This window comes from Sapajus apella, unplaced genomic scaffold, assembly GCF_009761245.1.
Source record: "Sapajus apella isolate SASKATOON/1434 unplaced genomic scaffold, GSC_monkey_1.0 scaffold77, whole genome shotgun sequence".
Taxonomy (NCBI): domain Eukaryota; kingdom Metazoa; phylum Chordata; class Mammalia; order Primates; family Cebidae; genus Sapajus; species Sapajus apella.
The window spans coordinates 5266112-5274633 of NW_022437017.1; the positions used below are offsets into that span (position 1 = coordinate 5266112).

Below are 8522 nucleotides of genomic sequence, written 5' to 3' on the forward strand. Positions count from 1 at the left end.
GAAGTGGCTACAAGGCATCTCTTGTCGCACCCTAAATCATCATGCCTCACTCCCCACGGCTAGTCCACTGGAGTCTTCTTCCACATGGATCCCCAGTCCACCCACTCACGTCCACCTCCACCACCAGGTCGCTAAACCAAGCCACCATACTTTCTTGCCCAGAAGAACTAGGACAGACTCCTAGGTTCTCTCTCTGTCACTTTGTCTCCTACAATCTGTTCCCCATGAGGTGATTCAATTGAGCTTTTGTAATCATTTATTTATTTATTTATTTATTTATTTATTTTGAGACAGAGTTTCGCTCTTGTTACCCAGGCTGGAGTGCAATGGCGCGATCTCGGCTCACCACAACCTCCGCCTCCTGGGTTCAGGCAATTCTCCTGCCTCAGCCTCCTGAGTAGCTGGGATTACAGGCATGTGCCACCATGCCCAGCTAATTTTTGTATTTTTAGTAGAGACAGGGTTTCACCATGTTGACCAGGATGGTCTCGATCTCTTGACCTCGTGATCCACCCGCCTCGGCCTCCCAAAGTGCTGGGATTACAGGCTTGAGCCACCGCGCCCGGCCCATTTATTTATTTTTATTTATTTATTTTTAAGATGGAGTTTCGCTCTTGTCACCCAGGCTGGAGTACAATGGCACAATCTCAGCTCACCGCAACCTCCACCTCCTGGGTTCAAGCGATGCTCCTGCCTCAGCCTCCCGAGTAGCTGGGATCATAGGCATGCGCCACTACGCCTGGCTAATTTTGTATTTTTAGTAGAGAAGGGGTTTATCCATGTTGGTCAGGGTGGTATCGAACTCCTAACCTCAGGTGATCCACCTGCGTCAGCCTCCCAAAGTGCTGGGATTAGACGCATGAGCCACCGCACCCGGCCTATTTTTATATTTATTTCTATTTCTTGAGATGGAGTTTCTCTCTGTTGCCCAGGCTGGAGTGCAGTGGCATGATCTCGGCTCACTGCACCGTCTGCCTTCCAGGTTCAAGCTGTTCTCCTGCCTCAGTCTCTGGAGTAGCTAGGACTACAGATGCCTGCTACCATGCCCAGATTATTTTTGCATTTTTAGTAGAGACCAGGTTTCACCATGTTGGCCAGGCTGACCTCAGGTAATCCACTCTCCTTGGCCTCCCAAAGTGCTGGGATTGTGTAGGGTCCAGCTCTACAGGATCTTGTGAACCCCTCTCTTCAGGTGTGGAGACGAGAAACTGTGGAAATAAGACATAAGACACTGAGAAAAAGAAAACGGAGTTTGGGCCCAGCGGTCCACTGCCAACCAAAGCACGGAGTCCAGCAGTGGCCCCGAGGGCATGGACATTCTGACTTTTACTGAGGACAAAGTAGGGAGCAGGGTAGGTAGGCAAAGCATTGGTGGTCAGTGAGAGGGTCAGGTAAATCACGTGCCTGGGAGATAGGGGCCCAGGACTTTCAAGTAGCCGAGGCAAGGAGAAAACTTAACGCGTCAGTGCTTTTTACATACTTGTCAAAAATATCAAGGACACAAAGATTTATGTTACTATTACTAATTCTTACCCTCTAAGAAAAAGAGGAACCAGGTGCAGAAGCAGAACATGTGAGTAGACATGGAACGTGACCGCTGAAGCACAGCACCACATAGAGACATTGAAGCCCCCGGATGTCTGTGGGCCTCCCTGACTCCCTCAGGCCCACCACAAGAGCTTGGAGGAGCGGACTTTTCTCCTTACTGCCCCAGGAAGGAGACATCTCGGCCATTTTGGACATCTTCCCTAGCTGGCTAGACAGCAGGCGCTTTCCCAGCGCTGGCACTGCCACACAGCCGAGGCGCCCTCCAGCAGTCCTATGCGGGCGTGACAGAGGGCTTAGAGTGTCTTGCCTTAGGATCACTTTGTTCATGATGTCACCTCAGTTCCATGCTTCATAACCCAATAATCATTAGTAAAATTAAAAGGTTATATTGAGTATATATATCGTTATGATTACATGTGAATAACTAAATGATTATATATAGGAATAACTATGTGCTTATATTTCTAATTCTTTTCTGATTCAATATTCATATGGGAACAGGCTGAGGCTTCAGATCCTTGCCTTGGCACTTGAGGGGTTCCCCCCAAAACAGGATTACAGTCTGAGTCTGGCCCCTCAACTGAACTTTTACAATCATAGTTAAGACTAGGCATGGTGGCTCATCTCTGTAGCCCCAGGACTCTGGGAAGCCAAGGAAGGACGATCACTTGAGGCCAGGAGTTCAAGACCCTGTCTCTACAAAACAAAATTTTTTTTAATTAGCCAGCCTTGGTGGCACATGCCTGTAGTCTTAGCTTCCTGGGCAACTGAGATGGGAGAATCCCTTGAACCCAAGGGTCTGAGGGTGCAGTGAGCTATGATTGTGTCACTTCACTCCACCCTGGGTGATAGAGTAAGAGTCTCTTAAAAATTAATGAACAAAATAAAATAAATCACAGATCAGATTATATCCACTCACTCCCCCACCCCCCGCCCTGCCTTGCCACCTGCACATTCCCCTGCTTAAAACCTTACATGGGGCAGGGTCCGGTGGCACATGCCTGTAATCCCAACATTTTGGGAGGCTGAGGCGGGTGGACAGCTTGAGGTCAGGAGCCTGAGACCAGCCTGGCCAACATGGAGAAACCCCATCTCTACTAAAAATACAAAAGCTAGCCAGGCGTGGTGGTGTGTGCTTGTAATCCCAGCTACTCAGGGCGGAGTGGGGGAAATTGAGGCAGGAGACTCCCTTGAACCTGGGAGGCAGAGGTTGCAGTAAGCCAAGATTGTGCCACTGCACTCCAGCCTGGGGCCTGGGTGACAAAGTGAGACTCCATCTCAAAAAAAAAAAAAAAAAAAAAAAGCTGGGTACGGTGGCTCACACCTGTAATCCCAGAACTTTGGGAGGCCGAGGCGGGTGGATCACAAGGTCAGGAGTTCGAGATCAGCTTGGTCAGCTTGTTGAAACCCTGTCTGTACTAAAAATACAAAAAACTAGCTGTGTGTGGTGGCAGGCACCTGTAGTCCCAGCTACTCGGGAGGCTGAGGCAGTAGGATTGCTTGAACCTGGCAGGCAGAGGGTGCATTGAGCCCAGACCAGCCACTGCAGTCCAGCCTGGGTTACAGAGCTAGACTCCATCTCAAAAAAAAAAAAGAAAAGAAAAAAAAAGCCCTTCCTCTGGTTTCCCAGTGTGATCAGGACTCCTTCCCTATGGCCTCCAAGAAAATGATCGCCATCATCCCCTGACTCACTCTCCCCACCCACTCACTGCCCTTCCTCTTTCAGTTGGCTGCAGCCATGCCCAAGGACCTGCTTTTGGTGTCTTCCACATCAGCTTTCACCCCAGGGATTTCAAATTCCAGACTGTCTTCCTTTGTTCCTCGTTTTTCCAACCTTGGCTCAAATGTCAGCTCCTCAGAGAGAGACCCAGGGTGACCAACTCCTCCCGCTTTGAGAATTTCCCAGTCCTGGGAAACCCCTCAGTCTTGGGCCAAGCAGGATTGTTGGACATCCCAGGGAGATCATCTCTGGCTGCTCTAAGATAAGCGCCACCCACCCACTTCTCCCACCAACTCACTACTGTATCACTTTTCCTACAGGCATGGGAATTTATCTATTTATTTACACCTGTGACCCTAGCACCTAGCAAATAGTAGGCTCTATCTATCTATCTGTCTATTCCATACATGTAATATATATATATTATTATTATTTTTTAGAGACAGGATCTTGCTCTGTCTACCAGGTGGGAGTTCAGTGGCACAATCATAGCTCACCGCAGCCTCAAACTCCTGAGCTCAAGCCATCCTCCCACTTCAGCCTCCTGAGCAGCTGGGACTATAGATGTGCACCACTGTGTCTGGCTATTAATTTATTATTATTATTATTATTATTATTTTTTTTTTTTTGAGACGGAGTTTCGCTCTTGTTACCCAGGCTGGAGTGCAATGGCGCGATCTCGGCTCACCGCAACCTCTGCCTCCTGGGTTCAGGCAATTCTCCTGCCTCAGCCTTCTGAGTAGCTGAGATCACAGGCACGCGCCACCATGCCCAGCTAATTTTTTGTATTTTTAGTAGAGACGGGGTTTCACCATGTTGACCAGGATGGTCTCGATCTCTTGACCTCGTGATCCACCCGCCTCGGCCCCCCAAAGTGCTGGGATTACAGGCTTGAGCCACCGCGCCCGGCCTTAATTTATTATTTTATTTTATTTTTATAGAGGTAAGGTCTCACTATGTTGCCCAGGCTGGTCTTGAACTCCTGGCCTCAAACTATGCTTCTGTGTGAGCCTCTGCACTTGGACCTCAATAAATATTTTTGACTAAATTAATAATTGAATGAAAGGGACTGATTACTGTAGACCACTTAAGCTTAAAATTCTGTCACATGACCGGGCACGGTGGCTCATGCCTGTAATCCCAGCACTTTGGGAAGCCAAGGTGGGTGGATCACCTGAGGTCAGGAGTTTGAGACTAGCCCAGCCAACATGGTGAAACCCCATCTCTACTAAAAATACAAAACTTAGCCAGGTGTGGTGGCAGGTGCCTGTAATCCCACCTACTCTGGAGACTGAGACAGGAGAATGACTTGAACCCGGGAAGCGGAGGTTGCAGTGAGCCGAGATCATGCCACTGCATTCCAGCCTAGGTGACAGAGACTCTGCCTCCAAAAAAAAAAAAAAAAAAATCCCATTAGAAGATGATGAAATCAGTTTAGCAAATTATGGTCAACATTTTAATTAACATGAAACAGAACAGGAAGTATCAGAGTGCATTCAAGTATAATTTTGTTACTTTAAATGATACTTTATCATTTAAAGTATCATTTTATGGTACTTTACAGTATCATTTCATGGTACTTCAGTTACAGTATCATTTGTTTTAGTTACAGATGTGTTTGTGTGGACTGAGCCCCTAGGTAAAATATATTTCCTGTTGTATGCTGTGGTCAAAATGTTTGAAAACCCCCCACCAAGAGCATGAACTTTGGCACTAGACTACTAGGGTTCCGATCCCTCACAAGCTGTTTGATGCTGGGCAAATTCACTCATTCTTTCTGGGCCTCAGTTTCCTGATCTGAAAAATGGGGATAGGTGGGGCATAGTGGCTCACACCTGTATTCCCAGCACTTTTGGGAGGCCGAGGCTGGTGAATCACTTGAGGTCAGGAGTTCGAGAGCAGCCTGCCCAACATGGTGAAACCTCCTCTCTACTAAAAATACAAAATTAGCTAGCGTGGTGGCACGTGCCTGTAAATCCCAGCTACTCAGGAGGCTGAGGCAGGAGAATCGCTTGAACCCGTGAGGCAGAGGTTGCAGTGCGCCGAGACTGCACCACTGCACTCCAGCCTAGGTGACATAACGAGATTCTGTTTCAAAAAAAGAAAAACAAAACAAAAAAACGGGGATAATGCCTAGCATCTTTCTAAAAATGTGATTGTAATATTAAGGAGTTTGCATATTTTAAACATGCTTAGATCACTTTCTGGCACATAACAATTTAATCACTCACTCCTATGATTTTTTTATTGAATGAATGAGGGCTGAAGCCTAATCTCCTGCCTTGATTTCAAAAAGTTTGAAAAAAGTACCAACTTTTTTCTCCTATTGTTCCAGCCCCTTGTCTCCAATAACTATGTAAGTATACTTCTTTATTCTGTTTGCTATGTTCCCTCACTAGAATAAAAGCTCTATGAAAGTCTGTCTGTTTCAGTCCTACTCATAGCTGAAATCTACCAGCTTGAGAGAAAGGTGGTGAGTTTGGCAAACATTTTCTGTACAGAACCGTATAGTAAATATCTTAGGCTTTGCATGGGACAGGCCGTCTTTGTGCAGCTACTCCACTCCACCCCTTTCCAAACTGTTCCAAAAAGTGGGCGTGGCTGTGTTCCAATAAAACTTTATTTACAAACCCAAGCAGGCGGAATCAGACCCACACGCCACAGTTTGCTAACTTTTAAACTAGTTCAAAATACTGGACCCAATACGATAAAGTTGTCTCCTATCAAGTTCACATTTCACAAAACCTCCTTTTGATTGTTTCTTTTAACCATGTAAAAAATATATATATTTAAATTTTCAGCCGGTGGCCAGAGTTTGCTGACCCCTGATCAGAGTGTCCCCATATGTTTCATATTCCTCCTGTGGAGTAAACGAAGTCCTTTGGGTCCCCTAAAACTAAACTTTCCGAAAACCCGCCACCAACCCCCGGCCCCGCGCGCTCCTGCCGTTCGCCAACCCTCCAAGCCGCGCGCGCCTCCCGCCAAGACCCGCCCCGCTTAGCGGCGATTGGCCGGGCCTCGCCCTCTTTTGCACCGGGGAACGCCCCCTCCTTCTGACAGACTCTGCAGACAGCCAATGGGACGCCGTAAGGTCTCGCGCCACGCCTTCTTCGGGCCCGTTGGAGGCGGGCGTGGGCGGGCCGTTAGGGAGGCGGGGCGCGGAGCCTGGTAACCGTTGCTGGTAACAACGCCCCGCCCCGTCGGGCGGGCAGGCGGCGCGAGGCTGGCGGGCGGCGGGAGCCGGAGGAGGAGCGGCCGCCGCCGCCACCGCCGCCGCCATAGAGACTGTAGCCGTGGAGACTGTTACTTACCAACGGGGACCAACACGCAGCAGCCGCTGCCGCCGCCGCGGGAGCTGCTGCCCGAACTCCCGGCCCGAACTCCAGGTGACCAATGCGACCGGCCCGGCCGGCGAGTGCGGGGGGCGGCGGGGACCCGGCTCGGGGGGCCGGGGGGCGGGCAGCACGTCCCCGCCACTCACCCCAAACGTCCCGGGGCGCGCCCGCGGGACCCGCCTCCGCAACCCGGTCCCGCGCGCGCGGCAGAGTTTGGGGGGACCCTGGCGACGCTCCCACTTTCCTTGACCGAACGCGGGGGAAGTGCGGTGCCGTCGCCTCACTTTTTACAAAACTTCCTGAGGTTGGGGCGTCCGGGGACCCCTTTCTCATGCTTACCCTCAAACTCGCTGAGTTGGGGGCGCCCCGGGAACGTTTCCCAGACTCCTCAAACTCCCTGAATTGAGGGCGCTGGGGGGGGTCCTCTTCTCACTTTTACTCCCCAGATCTCTGAGTTAGGGGCACCCGAGGACCCCTCTTTTACTCATACCTTCAAAATCTCTGAATTAGGGGCACCTGGGGACCCTCTTCTCACTTTTACTCCCGAGAGTTTTACTACCCTTCTTTTACTCTTGCCCTTCAACTCTCTGAATTGAGGGCACCTGGGCTCTCTTCTTACTTTACTCCCTAAATCTCCGAAATTGGGGTGACCCCAGAGCCCTTCTGTCACTCAGCCGCAAACTCCTTGCACTGGGGGAACCTCGAAGACTCCCCTCTCATCTTTACCCCAAATTCCTAGATTTGACTTGTCCCGGGAACCCCCTTTTTAATAGACTCCCAGACATACTGAATTTGGGGGCACCCCGAAACCCTTTTCTGATTCCTTAACTAAAAGCTGGTGCGTTTGCCCTGGGGCGAACCCCTCCTGCCCTTCTCACCCTTTCATCCCAAACTCCCCGAGTGAGCTTCCCCGGGAACCATTTCTCACCTTTTCACCCCAAATCCTCGCGCTCTGGGCTCCTCGGACACCCCTTCCCCTTCTCCCTGAGACCTCACATTCCTGAGTTTGGGGGTTCGTGCGTCCGCCATTCCTTCCATGCCCTCCCCCAGGAATCCCCTCCGCAGCTCCCCTCTTAGGACTGATCTGGAAGGAAGAAAAGTTTCCCCAACGCAAGTGAAACTTTTTTTTCTTTTCGAGTTATTATTTTGTTAAAGAACCTAAACTCCTCGGTGGCATTTTCTCCCGAGGTTATGCGAATGCGTGCGTGTGTTTGTGGATTTAAACTCCACCCCCTGCACCCCCCCAGCGCGCGCACGGGCGCGCGCACACACGCACAAGCACACACACCCTCACTCACTCACTCAAATGCTCATTTCTTTCTTTTCCCCTCCCTCCGAGAAGCCGCCGCGCTCCCCCGCCACCAGCCTCGGGCTCCGTTCCTGTTGGTTTTCCTCGCTGCTCCGCTGGGAAAGTTGGGTTTCCCGATCCTAGTGGCTATTTCAAGGGACCCCGGGAACCCCAAGCGCCCTGGCCATTCTGGCGGCTGCCGCGCGGTTCATCTTCCTATTTTAAACTCCTGGTTGTGCCGCAGGAATGGGGAAGGGAGAGGGCCGGATGGAGAGCGGGACCCAGGGCGGGCTGCCTTACCCCCGCCCCCCAGGCCGCATTCGTAGGATGAGGATTGGGGTGTTGTTAATCTTGCGCCTCCCCGCAATCGTTTTCCTGCTTTGTCCTGTAAATGACCAGTGCAGGCTTTGACGAGTTCTTTTCCCTCTCAGTCAGCTTCATCTCTGCAGATCCAAAGCATCGAACCTTGTACGCGCTTCATTCTCTGTTTAAACTAAGAGTCCCCCAACAAAGTAACAGTAGTAATAACCACACAAAGCAACAACAAAGACTTTTTAAAAATATTTTTTCCTGTACATATTGTTGACATGTATTTTATCTTTTTTTTTTTTTTTTTTTTTTTTTGTGACGG

General features: G+C 50.2%; 1 protein-coding gene across 4 annotated transcripts in view; it reads left to right on the forward strand.

Moving 5' to 3' along the window:
- Nucleotides 1-6393: 6393 nt before the first annotated feature.
- The window catches only part of RFX2 (regulatory factor X2), a 121166-nt gene continuing 119037 nt past the window's right edge, over nt 6394-8522 (forward strand). For 2 of the 4 annotated variants that reach the window (XM_032252104.1, XM_032252108.1), the window contains exon 1: nt 6394-6654. The gene's annotated coding sequence lies outside the window, so the exon portion shown is untranslated. The remainder of the gene's footprint in view (nt 6655-8522) is intronic. The other 2 variants (XM_032252109.1, XM_032252110.1) reach the window with 1 other exon arrangement.